We start from the raw sequence: 18,671 nt of genomic DNA, 5'->3' as shown, positions 1-18,671 counted from the left end.
GAATAACCTATGAGACTCTTCATCCATTCTATTGCCTTTATATTGGAAATTCTTCCACTTATTCCTATGAACTCTGAAGATAATGCTTATAATGATGCTGATAAAGATTAATTTTATTGAGTGTATATTTAAGTACTTAACATGCATTAAATAACGTGTCTTTAACAGAGATTAAATAAATAACTAGAAATTCTATTGGCCCTTAAATAATTTAAATAAATAAAATAATATTTTTCAGTGAAGAAGGTTGAAATTATATACTCTTATTTATAATAGCCAATGTTTTATTTTTAATAGATCACTTTTATTGGGGTAATGTTGGCTTAGAAGACTGTATATGTTTTAGGTGTATAATTTCACATCTGTTGTAATTAAATTTGACTTCAATAGTGATTACATTTAAGAGCATACATAATTAGCATATATATCCATGTACATATTATAATCATTAAGGTTATTCAAGCAAGAGTTTTACTGACCATAAAGCTTCTGTATGTAACTTAAAATTTTATCTTATGAGACATTTGAAAATATTTACCACTTTATAGACTTTTAACCAGATTATGTATACAGTTTGTTAATATGACTTTTATTCAAATGAATAATCATCCTCTCACTAACTTTTCATAACTCGATGAAAACATTTTCACATTTTTATTGCTCATGTTTGCAAAATCTTCCCATTACTTAGAACAATATAGCTACAAACTTGCTGGATTTAAACTAGTGTAGTGTATTATGCCATTAAATAGCTGCCCATATTCAACAAAGAATCTAAAATATATTCTCAATTAGAACTTTTTTGTTCTGATAGAGTTCTGGGGAAGAACAAATATAGACTAATATTAACTATAAGAGGCTAAAAATAAAATGCTCTGTTTTTCTGAATTATATATTTTTATCTTTATAATTAAATGTAAGATAAAACACTTCCTGATTTTGCTTTAAGAACAGTTTTTTACAAACAATTTAAAATATGTAAATTACTATTTTCTTCTCTAGTTAACACTAACAAAACTGCTAATTTATCAAAGGATGATTCCAATTTTTATAATTAAAATGTTTGACTGAGCCACAACTTTTAATGGCATTTTAAATAATTAGATTTGTTCATCACAGGAAAAGCACTTTAACAGCAAAAGGCTGTCTACTAAAAAAACTTAATATTGTCTCATCAAGGGCAGACAAATGTTTTAAAATATTATTAGCATATGCCCTATAAGGTTCAAAAGACAGCTTTTTTCTATCATCAATCATCCTCATTGTTAATAATGAGCCAATCCTAACCATAAAATATAGATCAGAATTGCAGCCCTAACATTTTGAAGTTTCAGGTTTTCCTCCTGTTCTGATTACGATATTGCCATGTTGAAGGAAGAGGTCTTCAAGGAAAAAAAAAAAAAAAACAAGGATTCATTAATCATGAATCATTACGTTTTGTCAGTTGGCAAAGAAATACTTTGCTCATTTATCCTTTGAATGAAATTAGTTCTGGCTCAGGCCCTTGTAGAAGGAAATTCTAAATTGTCTTGGCATCTTCCTATAGCTGTTTGTGTATGAGCCATAAAATGGCAGATGGGGTTTATTAATGGCAGATGAGTTTAGTTTGTAAGGTTTTACTTTCCTTTTACTTGACCATTTTAATATGAAAGCTCAGATAAGATTCATATATTATTGCAATATGTTTAACTATAGGTAGATTGTATCTCATTAGAGAAAAGAATTGGCAATGCCTGTGCTGCCAAATATAAGCGAATTTTTCTTATATGGGCCAGAGAGAAAAAGGACAAACAATTCCTTAAGTTTAACAATTAGGCAGAAGCAAATAAATAAAATTGTTGAAATTGTATATAATAAGCATGAAAAGCTGATAATTTTCCTGTAAGTACCACTAGTTCCTTGATAGTGGTAAGAACATGATAGCTATACTGATTAATGCTTATAAAACATAAGAATAAGTTTTAGGAAATGATGTTTCTTCATAAAAATTTTATATAAATTGCACGGGCTTCCTTAGTCATCTTATGCAGTTAAGTTTTCAAACTTTTGATATAAACATTGAAAACTAAACTACACGACTGACCCACTATCACATGTGTATGTTAATCAATGGTTGTTTCTCTGAGAGAGCAGGAAACTGTGAGGCACACATATGGTTTCTTTTGCATGTGAGTGTGAGTTTGGCAGCCATCTGTAACATGGAATACAAGGTGGCAATGTAACCCTTCTAATAGCATCTAACAGAAGTAACACAGGTGCTGGCAAAATACATATGTAACAGTGCTTTGTATATAACATTAGTAAAGAACTATAGATGTGAAAACTATTTTTCAATATTCTAAAAATTGCAGGTACAAAGACCTTTTCCAAATTGCTAATAAAAATGTTCTAGGTTCAGTTGTTAAGCTTGTTGGAGTTAATACTGAAAAAAAATTAAAGTACTTTATAGTTATTATTGAGATAACATAGTCAAGGTAGTCCTTCTGTTAATGGTTTTGAATTACCAAGTGACCACAGTTTTATATTCACCTAAGGGCCCTCTACCACTGTCTTTAAGGCAAGTCTTATCCACTTCTTTTTTCCCCCATACTCCCCTTCTCCTCATTTCTTAATTCCCAAATTTGTTCTGTTGTCAAGGTCCAAATATTGTTTAATTGAACAATTTTATTCCGTTTATATAATGGCAATTTTTAAAAAAAATTATTAGTGAATCACCATGAGGTACAGTTACAAACTTATGAACTTTCGTGTTTGCATTTCATTCACACAGTGTTTGTTTACCCATCTCTCCACCAGTACCCATTCTCCTCCACCAATGTTCCCAGTATCCCTCCCACCACCCCCACCCTGCTTCTGCAGCAGGGCATTCCCTTCTGTTCTCTCTCCTGTTGGATATTGTAGTTTGCAATAGAGGTATTGAGTGGCCATCATTATGGTCTATAGTCTACTTTCGGCATGCAGCTTTCAACCCGAGTGGGTGCTCCCAACATTCTCTACTAGGTGTTCCCTTCTCTATCTCAGCTGCCTTTATCCCCAGCATGTCAGGCCAGTTTCCAAGCTGTGGGACAGACCTTCTGGTTCTTATGTGTAATACTCTTAGGTGTAAGTCTCCCATTCTGCTACTTTATATTCCTTAGATGAGTGCAATCTTTCTATGTCTGTCTCTTTCTTTCTGAGTCATTGTACTCAACAAGATACTTTCCATGTTGATCCACTTATATGCAAATTTCATGACTTCATATTTTCTAACAGCTGCATAGTATTCCATTGTGTAGATGTACCAAAGTTTCTTTAACCAGTAATCTGTTTTTGGGCACTCCGGTTTTTTCCAGATTTTGGCTATTGTAAACAGTGCTACAATGAACATACAAGTGTAGCTGTCATTTCTACTATACCTTTTTGATAATGTCAAAATTTTGACCTATCATACTCATTTTTACAGTCTTACTTATTTTCTTATTTTCAGGTGGGACCACAGCTGGCAGAACTCCATGTTACCGAATGTGCTGTTGAGTTGGTCGCATGAAAGGCAAACGTTTTAATCCATGGAGCATCTCTCTAGTCCCAATGATAAAAATAATTTTATTCCAGTGAGTTCAAAGCATAATTTTGACAAGCTTTTGAAAAGAATTGAAGAATACTTAGATGAATAAGTTAAATACTTCAAAATAGTTCAGAAAAAGAGAAAAAATAGGCATTTTCTTATAAAATAATGCCAATCAAAAATAATTTTAACTTAATGCATTTCTCTAGCATACAATTATATCTTCAGTAAAGTTTAAGCATTTTAGAAAGAATAGAAATAAATCTTGTTTACTTCCTTCTTAAATTAGGAATCTATGACTATAATAGGATACTATTTAGACTAAAAAAGAAAGAACTAATTTTTAAAGCATTCTGTGACATCAACCAAGCACTTTTCATTAACTGTAGCACTATAGCACTATCCTCCCATTTTTCATCAATTTGCTCACACTGGCACCAGTAACATCTCCATTGTGAGACCTGTTGTTATTACTGTTTTGGGCATATCTAATACACCACCGGGAGCTTGCCAGGCTCTGCTGTGGGGGCAGGATACTCTCGGTAGCTTGCTAGGCTCTCTGAGAGAGACAGAGGAGTCCAACCTGGGTTGGCCACGTGCAAGGCAAATGCCCTACCCAGTGTGCTATCACTCCAGCAGCTGAGCCAAATTGGGCTCCTGGTACCCATTATGATTCCATGAGCTCCACCAGGAGTGATCCCTGAGGGCTGGATAGGTTTGCACGCCCCCCACCACACACAAAAAAAAAGAACAGAAAGAAGTTTAAGTGGGGGAGTGAGGGTGTTTTGCGACCACACCCATTGATGCCCAGACCTACTCCCAATTCTGTTCTCAGGGGATTCTCCTGGAGGAGAGGAGACCATGCTGGGATGGAAAGTGGGACCTCATATAGGTCAAACTAGGGTAAGCTGAACCTGAAACCGGGTCTGCCACTTCCTAGAAATCTGACAAGTTCAGGTTTTGCCTTTGTTTCTCATCTTTCAGCATTTCTTTTTCTCCACCTGTGAAATGCTGAACAGTCTAATACCAGCACATGCTACCAGAGAGCTTGTGAGGTAGAATGAAATCGCATCTATCTACAGAAAGGCTCAATAAATGCGGCTACTGGGCACTGTTTTAGGAGTCTGATACAAGGGAGGGGGGTGGACTGGAGACCCTGCCAGTCTCCTCGTACTGAGGAAAAACACCATCGTAAGGCTTAGGCACGGCCGCGTGAAAAAAGTCTGGGCAGAAACTTGTTGTTAATGTTTACTGGAGCAAAAGCTCCAGCTGAGGGAGACTGGAGAGGTGGCAGAGGCTTCTTCCACGCCAGGCACCGGCAGCCCTCAGTGCTTGGGCGGTGACACCAGCCCGGGGTTCATTAACTGTACATAATCTATTTAACACTAATTTTCTATGTATATACTTAGTACATATATTTTATTTTCCAAAATAGAAATATCTTTGCTCAAATTTGGTAGCAAATTTGATCAAAGAAAAGTTTGATAAAGAATATAAACATAAGTTAAAATGTCAAAAACGAGTCAATTATGATCTATTAAGTAGCCAGTTATTTCTCATGATAACACACAGTGTAAGTCATTTATCCAAACTACACACCAAATAACTCCAATGTACTCTTAGAGTTCCCCCTCTCCCCTACATACACTCACTCCCGCTGAGCTACTGCAGACATGGAATAAATCTCTCCACTCTTCTGTCAGGTACTTGCTTCAAAGAAATAGAAGTAGCGTTTTTCTGTGTCTAGAGAACAGTATGACTGTTTTTGCCTGTGAAGAATATGGTTCCACCATTAGAGACATTTTACTTCTGTTTCAAGAATTACTATTGATCTTAACATAACTGCACCTAACAGGCTTGCAAAGTATGTTTTCTGAATCTTTATATAATATATATATATATATATATATATAAATCCCAAAATACTAATCCATATGTGTAAAAGATGGTGTGTTTCTTCACATCAAGCACAGAAGGTCAGGATCTAGCTATTAGCCTCTTCCAGATTTAAGATGATGATGAAATGTGTATCTCATTTTGGCTGCCAAAAGATAATGGAATCCCCTGAAATCTCATTACCTGCAAATGTAATGATAGACTTCTTAAAGTGAAATAGCAGTGACAGAATTGCAATGTTGCTTCAAAATGTAGTATTGCAAGTGGATGTGTGCACATTTTTATTTAAGTCAGAATTTCATATGCAGAGATCATTTCTTTTATATTTTAACCTAATTATTAGGATACTGAAACTGCTGAAATCATTTTCCTCTACATATCTAGATACATTTCTGGCATAAATTTCTTTCCTCATTCATTTTTAAAAATAATATTACCCTGATTTTGAATCCTCTTCTTCAATTAGGGTAAAAAATCCTTTCCTTTGATAACAACATAAAATGTGTCCAATAGAAATACAGATATAGGGACCCTCCGCTCCTAAAGACTGTGATCCTGAGGTCTCCTAACCCATTTTGGCACCAGAGTGGCTTCTTGCAGCCATGCAGTTTGACTGTGAACTGAGCTACAACCTCTGCAGCCCGGGGAGGGATCTTCCCTCTCTGCCCCATTTTTCTGAGTGAAAATGGCAGCAGTGGCAGCATCCACGTGGTGAGAGCCACCCTCTAAGACCCCCCAAACCGGAGGTAGGACTTTATTTAGTGATGTAGCCTGTAGGTGGTCCTGGGAAGGGGGGGAGTTACCGGCACGCCTTCCACCCAGATATGATCCGGAGCTGCGGCGCAAGAAACGGACCTTCTGCTCCTAAAGACTGTGATCCTGAGGTCTCCTAACCCATTTTGGCACCAGAGCGGCTTCTTGCAGCCATGCATTTTGACTGTGAACTGAGCTAAAATATTAGAAACCCAAAACCCCGCAGCCACGATAGTCCTCTGAGATAGGACTCAGAGTCTTCACTCTCAGCAATGAAGAGAAATTATTAGATGATGCCTATTCAGCAGGCCTGATTGTTGGGGAAAATTTCCAAACAATAATAGTGAGTTCTGTACGGAAATATGGAATGTACTCAAAGTATATAGAGAATAAAGGGAATATCATTAGCTACTTAGGCGGGGGGTAGGATGGGAGGAAGGTGTATTGGGGTTCTTGGTGGTGAACATGTGCACTGGTGAAGGGATGGGGGCTTAATCAGTATATGACTGTGACTTAAACCTGAAAGCTTTGTAATTTTTTTTCATGGTGATTCAATAAAATATTTTTTTATAAAAAAAAAGAAAAAAAGAAATACAGATATATGTTCACAGTCATACCAGGACTGTTCAGGTCTAGAATGTCGCTGCATTGGTAATATCAAATGTACATGCATACATATATGATATATATATTTTATAAATTATGCCAGATTCTAAATGTTTTCTGAAAAAATTTTAATACTCATGCTATAGATACCTGTGATAGAATGAGAAGGGAAATAGTATTGTTCTCCCTTTGGATGCAGAGATATAAAAGACATAAATCTGTTGCTTCCTGGAGCACACAAGAAGAGACTTTTAGTGTGAATGGTACTATATACAAAAAAGCTAACGTGATAATGAAAGAAAATTAAATTCTTGATGATTTATAAAAAATGTATTAAAGCACTGTGATGTAAAAATTCATTCATAGTTGTATCTAAATATAAAATTTTTCAGATGTACAATGTTCCAGTAGCAGTCCCACCACCACTTCCCTCTATCATATTCTTAAATAGTTTTTGCTATATTGAATTTAAATATGATATAAATTCACTGTCACTGTCACTGTCATCCCGTTGCTCATCAATTTGTTCGAGTGGGCACCAGTAATGTCTCTCATTGAGAGACTTATTGTTACTGTTTTTGGCATATCCAATATGCACGGGTAGCTTGCCAAGCTCTCCGAGAGGGGCAGAGGTGATATAAATTAGTTAAATAAAAAGCAAAATGACATCTTAGTTACAAAATATATTAGTTTTGTGTAGTCACAATTGAATCAAATCTATCAATATTAAAAACTATACAAATTTTTGAAAGCATGCACTTTTATTTTCCCTAGAGCTACTTATTATATAGTGGCAATCAAGGTGTCAAATTAACCTAACAAACCAATAAAGATTTGTATAGGAACTCCATTGAATCTGTGTAGTCCTTGCGTTCAACTACCTTTTTGACAACTTTTATCCTTGCAATATATGAAAAGGGATCCCCCATTTCCTTTTGTCTTTATTTTAGCAGATGTTTATAATTTTTTTGTATAGGTATTTCACCTTCTTTGTTAAGCTGATTCCAAACAACTTGATTTTTTTAAGGTCAATAGTGAATGGGATTGTTGGCTCTTTGTTTTGTTTTTTGTATCTCTACCCTCTATTTCACTGTTTGCATACTGATTCAATGTAGTCTCTATAAAAATACCCATTTTAGGTAGTATTTTATTTAGTATTCATGACAAAATACTGTTGAAATTTGTGTGGACTAATTAATACATCCCAAACAATCAAAGTGATTTTTGGAAATAAGAAGGTGGGAGGCTTCTCTTTTCCCAACTTTAAATTGTACTATAAGATTTTATTAATCAAGTCAGTATGACACAGGGATAAAGATATACTCAGAGCAATGGGATAGAACTGAGAGCTCAGAGTTATACCCACCTTGTATACAGATAGATATTCTTTGAGAAAGAAGTTTGAAATGGAACAATAAAAGTCTCTTCAACGAATGGTGCTGGGAAAATTGATCACTCATATATAAAGAAATGAACTCAGACCCAAATCACACACTATCCACCAAAGTTAATTCAAATGGTCTTTGATGTAATATCTGAATTTATAAATTATATTGAGGAAAACATAGGCAGAATATTTCATGAAGTTTAATGTATGAGGTGTTTTCAATGATTCAGTGCTATTGGTCAAGGAAATAAAACTAAGATAAACAAATGTGTAGTACCTCAAATTAAGCAGCTTCTGCACTGAAAAAGAAATGCTGACTAGAATAAAAAAGATACTCAACAGAAAGGAAGAGGATATTTGCCCATCACCACCCATTTGACAAATGGTTAATAGACAAGCTATATAAAAACAGTTCTAAAATTTGACAAGTGAAAATCCACATCACCTCATCAAAAAATGAGAAGAGATGAATAGGCATTTCTTCAAAGAAATAAAAATAGCCAATAGATACATGATAAAATTCTCTGAATCATTTATAATGTCGTAAATACCTAAGAATTCAATAAGTAAAACAAGAATATATAAGATATTTAAATGTCAATTATTCAAATTTCTAAAATGCTGACTCAGATCTTGAGGTATGAAATATGAGAATTCAAATAAAACATCCCCAACATGTAAACTATCAATTATAATCTGATATGTAATAAAAGCCACAAAGGAGCATATTATGTTAAAATTTATAACTATAATTTGAAATATGTTTTTAAATGATTTATATAATAGGCAAACATCAATAGTTAACACTTTTCCTGCTTTTATTTTTGTTTATTATATTTTATCCATTTTAGGGAGGTATCTTGATTTATAATGTTGTTAATAATAGCTTAGTGCATTTATCATTCAAATACCACACCTGGCATCAGAGTGATCATTTTCATTGCACCAATATCCCAAGGATCTTTTCCAAACACTAGCCCAGGATTGTTCTTATTTCTAAAAGAATTCTCCCAAAACAGCAATGAGATACCACCTTATATCTGTGATATTGGCATACACTAAAAGAAGAACAACAACAAAAAAGTAGCGCTTTCATGGATGTGGGGGAAAAGGAAAGCCCATCTACTATTGGTGGAATGTTTACTGATTCAAGCACTTTGGAAACCAATACATACACTTCTCAAAAAACTAAGAATTGGGTTTTCATATGATCCAACAATTCCGTTTATATCCTATGTTCACTGCAACACTACTATAGCCAAGATCTGAAAATAACCCAGTTTCCAAGAACAGATGACTACAAAAAGAAATTTTTGGATATACACACAATGACATGCTATTCAACAATTATAAAATATGAAATATGTTATTTGCTACCCTGAGGAAGGAACTAGAGGGTATGATACTGATTAAAGTTAGTTAGAAGAAAAGGAACAAATACAGAATGATTTCTATGCACCATTGGGAAGGATAAGTAAAGAGAGGCTTTTAAAATATCAGGGCTAGGACAAATGGAGATGTTGATGAGACTGCTCAAGAAAATCAACGATCAACTGGATGATGATGATGATGATGATGATGATGATGATGATGATGATGATGATGATGATGATGATGATGATGATAAAGCAGCTACAAATAGTCAAAGGCAATACTTAATTATACTTTGCATATCAGAAAACAGAAATCCAAGAATATTCTCAAGCAATTCTAAATTGGTTTTTTTTTCGGCTTACACCCAGAAATGCTCAGGGGTTACTCCTGGCTTTGCACTCAGGAATTACTCCTGGTAGTGTTTGGGGGACCATATGGGATGCTGGGAATCCCAGGTCAACCACACATACAAGGCAAATGCCCTATCCCCTGTACTATTGCTCCAACTCCCTGAATTGTTTTATAATATCACTGTAAACTTCAGTATTTATATTCAGCTCAAATAGTCTACGCAAAACAGAAATCGGATGTGGCAAGTTAGGGGGATTGTTTTTTCACAGTATCATTTAAATTAATATCAAATTTATGATGCAATCACAAATAAGAAAGGCATAAAAAATCAGGATTAAAGATAGAGAGTCCAATTCTGTAAAACAAAGGTATTTTTGAATGGAATAGGTGAGAAAAATAACTTAACACCCCAAATTATCATACAATTATAAGTGTGTGAGTGGATGACACTGCCAGGAGAAGTCTGGATGTAAGCGAAAGACCTTAGGGCAAACACCTACCTTTCATGGATAGGTAAATATCAACTTTGACAACCTGGGAAAGCTCAGCCAGAAACAAGAATATCAGAAGTAGTCATACATAGGCAAAGCCCTTTGCAGAAGAAAGTAGTCACCACTGAGCAAGACCATATGTGGGGCTGAGGGATGTCACACCCAAATGGAAGACAGCATTAATTCATAATAAAGCATCAGGTAATAAATTATCATACACTCATTAGATATTTGAATTACTATGAATTTTGATTAAGGAAAGAAGATGAATCCCTTAATCTGTAATCACTGTCACTGTCACTGTCATCCTGTTGCTCATTAATTTGCTCAAATGGGCACCAGTATCGTCTCCCTTGTGAGACTTGTTGTTACTGGTTTTGGCATATCAAATTTGGCACGGGTAGCTTGCCAGGCTCTGCTGTGCAGTTGGGATACTCTTGGTAGCTTGCCAGGCTCTCTAAGAGGAACAGAGGAATCGAACCCGGGTCGGCCACGTGCAAGTTAAATGCCCTACCCGCTGTGCTATGGCTCCAGTCCTGTGACAAGTACTGAAATTCTTTTTTTCCAATTTGTATTGAGACACTGTGATTTGTAATACCATTGATAATAGTTATATGCTGCTGTGTTTCAACACCACACCCATCAGAGTGTTTGCTTCCCTCAACCAATGTTCCAAGCTACTTTCTATTCACCCCTACCTCCCACCACTCTTGGTACACTTCTCTGTAGTCTAATCCTCAGGTTCTGTTCCGTTTAGTTATTTGTTATTCCCTTACAGTGTTCCTTTATATTATACATATGTGTGAACTCATTCTGTGTTTTTCTCTCTTCTCATTAACTTCACGCAGCATACCCTTTAGTTCCAATTTTGTCCAAATATTTTTAAGTGCTCACTTGCATTTGAATGATTTTTCTACTGATAGAAAGACTTCATTACACGTTTTTCTTTTCCCTTGATCCCCTTTTTATCTCATAGCTTTCATTTTCTTAATTTAGTAACTATATATTTGGTCTAGGAATTATTTTCTAAATAGAAATAAAATTAGAAAAGATGAGTGAAAGGAATCCACAGTGGATATACCACCATTTTATCCCTATGTCCTTGTCTTTTTTTTTCTTTCTATTTTCTTTTCTTCCAGAGTTCCTTATTACATTCCCGTCTTTTGAATTTCCATTTTCCATTATTACTCAGTCACTAAGCAATTCTCTTAGTTGTGTTAGACAAGATAAAAAAGATAGTGGATATATGACACATACATAGAAAAATAAAGTCATTTGAATAATATTGGCCACTTTGAATCACATTCTGTGTATGACTCTCCATATTAGATACTAAATGTAGATAAGGTATTTGATTTTCAAAGTTATTCTAGTCATCTTTAAATGTTTTACTTATTTATCGATATTGTGCTGGTCTTGATTTTTTTATTAATAAAATATAAAACCAGAACTTAAAAATGTTAAAAATAGTAGTTTTACTGAAAAGATAATAGTCAATATTTGATATCCTAGCTTCACCACCTAACAAATGTGAAACACTAATTAAGATGTTAAACTATTTCTTTCTTTTTTTTTTTTTTTTGCTTTTTGGGTCACACCTGGCAATGCACAGGGGTCACTCCTGGCTCTGCACTAAGGCATTACCCCTGAAGGTACTCAGAGGACCATATGGGATGCTGGGAATCGAACCTCGGTCAGCTGCGTGCAAGGCAAGTACCTTACCTGCTATGCTATCACTCCAACCCCAAGATGTTAAACTATTTCTTTATGAGTTACTTAGTCCCCTTAACTACATGACTGTTAAATATTTCCTAGCTGAAAACTTTATAAGCATATAAATCTTTGAATATAAAATATCAATAGTGTTTTCTCCATACAAAATATATCTGTGCTTAAACAATATATAATTATAATCTAGTACTGAGTATACATGTCTATATCAGATGTAATCATAAGAACTAAAATTAAGATATTCTGTCTATTCCACAGACTCTCCACAAATTTATATGTTTCTAAGTGGCTGCAACTGCACTAAATTGTATGTTTTTGCCTATAACTACTTATATATTTATTACCCAATATCTTCAGTTTTATTTATGAAATACCTGTGGTTTTCTCCTCATTATCTAAAACATAAAATTATTTTGATATACACTATAGATTCCTGTCATCCAACTTCTAGCATACCTCTAGGGGGAAAAAAATCCCAGAAATAAATGCAAGAATGACTAAAACAAAGGGTCAGGGATATGACTCAATGATAGAGGGCATCTTTTGCATACATGAGATGGGCTAATTTACCACACAAAAATCATTCATACAAACACATATGCAAACCATGGTAGGATGAGAAATTGAATGATAAAATAACAAAATTGAACATAAATTAAAGAAATAAAATAAAAGTTTTACTTATATCAAGATTATGCAACCATTATAAAATTATTGTTCTTATAAGATGTAAGAGCAATAATTTAAAAATTATTTAAAAATATCTCATTAATATCATTCACTTTCTAAATATGTTTTATTTAAATATATTTTACTATAGAAAAAAACTTTCTAGGGGCTGGAGCAATAGTACAGCAGGAAGGATGTTTGCCTTGCACACGGCCAACCCGGGTTCCATTCCCAGCATCCCATATGGTACTCTGAGCACCACCAGGGGTGATTCCTGAGTGCAGAGCCAGGAGTAACCCCTGTGAATTGCCAGATATGACCCACAAAGCAAAAAAAAAAAAAGTCTAATGAATATATACAGGTATTTAATGTGTATTTAAGTAGTTTTTTCCAGTTTTCAAATACTAGAGTACCCTTTTCTCTAAGTGGATAAAATTAACTAGCATCCTGTATTACATTGCTGCTGTTACTTTTCAATTTAATTATGTTAATGCCATAAAGTGCTTTACAGATTTACTGGGTATTGTTATAAATGTCCTTTCACTATGATGTTGGGCATTAAAATGTCAGTTGTTTGCTTTTAGGTTAATAAAATATTTTTACAAGAACAGGATACTGCAATAAAGTACAGTGTATGAATCTATCTTGATATGCACATCATATAAACACAGAAACACCCTAGGAAAAAAAAACAATTAATTCATTTCTCTTTTCAAAATTCTATGCTTGCATCATCTTTAGAGTGAGCAGAAAACTCTGGTTATCTAGTTTATTTGAAATAGAACCATTTCAGAACCTTTGGGGAACACAGAGTCTTTTCTTCATTCCTTCTTTGCCAATCAGATACCACCATTTGTCCTATTGGACTGCTATTAGAAAAGATAGTCAAGTGTTCTTTAGAGGCTGATAAAACAGAATCATCAGATAGTTACTGAACAGCTTTATATGAAATTGGAATTCTACACACAGATACTGTTCACTTGATCAGGTACATATGTATGCCTCCTTGTACCACTTACTTTCAAGAAAGAAAGGACAGAATGCCTTAGTCTGACAGATAATTACAGTTACCAAATTAATTGTAATTTTTTTGACAAGTGCATGAATATAAGTGCAAACTTTCATGTAGACAAGAGAAAGGCTAATATTCCTGATTTCCTGGAGGCAATGTCCATCTTTTGTAAGCAAAGTCAGTATTTCTTTTTGCCTCAGTAACTCAGAACAACATCAGTGTTTATATGTCACTTAGTCTTTCAGAGGAAAGCAATAGAAAATATATGGAGGGGACGAAATGGAAAGCAAAATAAAACTACATGTAAAAGAATAAGGAAAGTGTAATACCAAATTTTTATTGTATTTGATTATTAATTTTAGAAGACCAAAATAATATGACTCATTTTTTTATGTTGATCACAATTCAATTTTGTCTTACTCCTCTGTTTTTCCCCCTACAATGTATAAGGGCATTCTTGATAAAGAAAATCTGGGTGCCTAATTATGATGGCAGAAGCTTCAAACAATAGAATATCCTGCTTTCTGCAAAATATTTATATTTATATCTTGCTAATCTATTTACTAAAACCCCCCAAGCAAGAATCGTTCACATGTTATATCAGATCTCTTTTGGTTTGCCAGGCATATCCTGTTCTCCCTAAGAAGCCTCATTTTATGAGTGAAACATTTAGTAAATCTCATCATGCTTTATAGTATGACCAGTCTTATTTATTTATTTATTTATTTATTTATTTATTTATTTATTTATTTATTGGCTTGTTTGTTTAGATTTTGGGGCCACACACAGCTATGCTCATAGCTCAATCCTGATTCTGTGACATGGATCACTCCTGGTGGGTCTCAGGGGACCATATGAGGTCCTGGGATCTAGTCCTGCTGAGTAGAGTTAAGGCAAGCCCCCTTACACAGTGTACTATTTCTCTAGTTCATCGTTATCAGTCTTGACATATAAATCACTTTTAGATAACTAACAGTTCCACTTCAATATTCTAAATAGCAGGTACAACAGACAAAATATTGTAAAAATAAAATGCACATGACAGAAGTAGGTAGATAGTTTCTATAATATCTAATCACAGATAATATCTAAATTGCACAATCATAGACTATTATCCTTTATAGTCATAGGAGTCATTTCATTTTATTTATCTATTATTTTTGGTTGGCCTTCTTAAAATTTATTTATTGGACTGGAGTTATAGCATAACAGGTAGGGCATTTGCCTTGCACATGGCTGACCAGGGTTTGATTCCTATCCCTCTAGGAGAGCCTGGCAAGCTATCGAGAGTATCCCGCCCACACAGCAGAGCCTGGCAAACTACCCGTGGCATATTTGATATGCAAAAAACAGTAACAACAAATCTTAGAATGGAGACGTTACTGGTGCCCACTGGAGCAAATCCATGAATAACGGAATGACAGAGCTATCTAATTTTTTACTGGATGATTGTGAGAAGACAATTATATGTGGATCATGATTCGGTTTCAGTCATACAGAGTTCCAACACTTGTCCTTTCACCAGTGTATATTTCCCACCACCAATGTCCCCAATTTCCCTTGAAACACTCCCCATACTTTTCTTATTTTCTTTTATTTATCAATTTTTATTTTACAGTCTTTGTTGGTAGATTTTCTGGTGAGTATTAATGTTATGCTACAATGATATTCCTCCATCATTAAGCACAATGGTGAGATTTTCTGTAACCAAAGGATCTAACCTGAAAAAAAATCTAATCATGTTATGTCTTAAGACTACTCTATAACTGACTACAAAAAATGTATTTTCTCAGGATTTTGAAATCATAATTTAGCACAGTTGCTGAGTCTTTCCTTGAGAGTACATATGAATTTGTTCCTTGTATTTTCCAGTTTTTTGTGGATGTCAACATTCCTTGGCTTATTTTTGCATTACTATGCTTCATATCAACCAATATGTTAACACAGATAAATATTTTCAACTCCCTACTATGTGTTTTTCATATCCTCTACTATGTATTTTATATTAAGACCCATAAATATCTGTTTAGCTCACAAGATGATTCTTAACTTCAAATCATAAATCATTAATAACATTTTGCTATATGTAGTCTCTTGCATAAAATGAAATAACCAAAATTTGAAGAGTAGAACATGTATTTGTGGAGAGCTACTATTTAGCTCATTGCGCTTTTGTCAATAGATTAAAAAGTTAAGGAAAGTACCCCCAATCGCAAATTAATGCTTTTGAACCAGGTAGCACTTGATCTTCCTGTACTGTCACTTTTATAGAAAGAATTTAGCAACTGTGGATACAGATAAGGAAATTAAGAAAATTGTCATTAAAATATTAAAACTAATTTTATTTATTTATTTTCTTAAATAAACATATTAATCATTGTTATGAACCATTCCTTCTGGATGTCCTGCATTTTTAAATCCTGAATTTATTTTGGAATATTATGCGACTTATATGCCCTTTTTATATCATTTTATTTTCATTTCCTATTAGCCCTTCTGATCTTTTAATATAATGAAATCTAATATAACTTCACATTGATTTAGGAAATAATTCAGATTTGACACTTTCCCTTTGCATAGACATAATTTTGGATACTATCTCATAAATATTGAGTTAGAAGATGACTTGAAGTGTCCATTTTTCTCTTGAATCTTTATTTATGTTTTGAAGCCCCTAATATAAAACATTTCTTATCTTTGTTTTATACCCATAACTATTTAATTAAGTGTATGACTGATTCCTGATAATGCTTGCTGTTTGGATTGATTTCTTGAACAACTGTTACATTGGGTTTTCTGGTGCCTGAAGTTGAACCACCATGTCCGTGTTCATAAAGGCCTTGAGCCTTCCTGTGTAAGATAATGTCATGAACCTTTCCCTGGGCAGCATTGTGAATAACTTTCAACTGCAATAAAATTAAAAATACTTCATATTTCATATTTTTGAAAGAGCATGTATGAATGACATGAAATGGGTATATTTTCTAATGAAGCAGAACTGTCAGATTTGTGTATAAATTGTGAAAATATATTCTAAATATTCATCCTATAAAGGAATAAACCAATGTTTCTAACAGACACATAAAATCTAACAGGAGAAACTGGTGGCTGAGGTTAAGTCTAGAAATGTCTATATAATAATTTCTTTCCTAATCTAGTAAGTAATTGTGTAATGTGCTTTCTAAAGGGATGACTATATGATAACTTTTCTGGGGTGAAAGAAATTGAGAGCAGTAATCACCATGAATAAGTATCAGAAGATCCCAAACTAAATGCTTTCTACACTGATTTATTTTGTGACTTCTTCAAGGCATTGCTCCTCAGTTATCATAACAAGTTGAATTCAAGCCATCCTGTGGCTATTTTATTATTCTCAAATGACACATAACTTGGTATTTAATTCAACCTAAATCCATGAACCAATTTGACACCATATCAAGCTCTATGGACTGTGACACTATAACCTGAAGTAAGCATTTTTCTTGCTCTCAAGGAAAATAGAATTATAGAAGATAACAGGCAATAAATCAACTAATAAAATACATATATCATCACTAATACTATGAGATATGTACTACTGTGTTTGCACTGTTAGTGCAGTAATAAATGCATTTCATCTAAAGGGATATGAGAATTTAGGTAACATATTTGGAGTGATAAAATCATTTGGATTTTTTTCTTCTGTTTTTGTTGTTGTTGTTGTTGTTTGTGTGTGTGTTTGTTTTTGAGCTTCATTTGGTGATGCTCAGGGATTACTCCTGACTCTACACTCAGCAGTAACTCATTACAATGCTCATAGGATCTCATAGCATGCCAGAGATCAAATCCAGGTAGACTGCATACAAGGTAAACACCCTACCTGCTGTTCTGTTGTTTCATCTCAATATGATAAAATCTTTGCAGAGATGTGAACATTAGCTGTCACTGTATCACTGTCATCCCATTGATCATCGATTTGCTCTAACAGGAGCCAGTAACATCTCCATTCATCCTAGCCCTCAGATTTTAGCAGCCTCACTTTACTTGTTCTTCCCAGCAGTGTCGCATTGGCGGCTCCCTCAGTGTAAAGGGAATGAGACCCATCATTGTTACTGTATTTGGCATATCAAATACACCACGGAGAGCATGCCGGGCTCACATTACGTCATAAAACACTAACTCTCCCACCACTTCCTTTCACTGTCAGGAGCTCCTGGGTAGCCCAAGATGCTCTCCCTCTTACAAAGTGTCCCAGTAGCAATCAGTGCCAGCCACATTCTTAAATCCCCTTTTGATGTATAAGCTGACACACTCACAGTCTCCTGAGAGAAATATATGGACATTGTGTGTGTGTGTGTGTGTGTGTGTGTGTGTGTGAATTTGCCTATGTGTATTCACGTGACATGATAAGAGGTTGGGCATGGTGACTCCTCTTGGCATGAGAAATAATACCAAGTTAGTTACCCACATTCTCTAATATGCCATGAATAGATCCGCAATATCCATTTGCTTTTGGTTTAATTTGAAATTCACTAAGGTTCACATACTTGCAAAGATTACATGGGAGAGCTGTGTTTTAAGGTTATATAAAATTAAACTTAGAGTTTTCAAACTTTAATTTATTCTTATTTTCCTGCCCAAAATTTTCAATGATTCTGGGAAATACTGTCCGATTGTCTTTGCCATAGAATCCTACTCAGTGTCAGAGATTCTTATATAGTGCTTCTCAGTGAGTCACGAAGATGCGTTCCCTGAGTCAGTTTTAATTGCATTGAGGGTATGATACCCCCTGTAAAATGGCAAATTGGGCCAGAAAGATAGCACCTGGGACACAGAGGGACCAGCTCAGTCCCGGGCACTGCATGGTTTGCTGAGCAA

The sequence above is a fragment of the Sorex araneus genome, chromosome 2 (genome assembly GCF_027595985.1).
Source record: "Sorex araneus isolate mSorAra2 chromosome 2, mSorAra2.pri, whole genome shotgun sequence".
In the NCBI taxonomy this organism is placed as follows: Eukaryota; Metazoa; Chordata; class Mammalia; order Eulipotyphla; family Soricidae; genus Sorex; species Sorex araneus.
Note: the sequence above shows the minus strand (reverse complement) of the source record.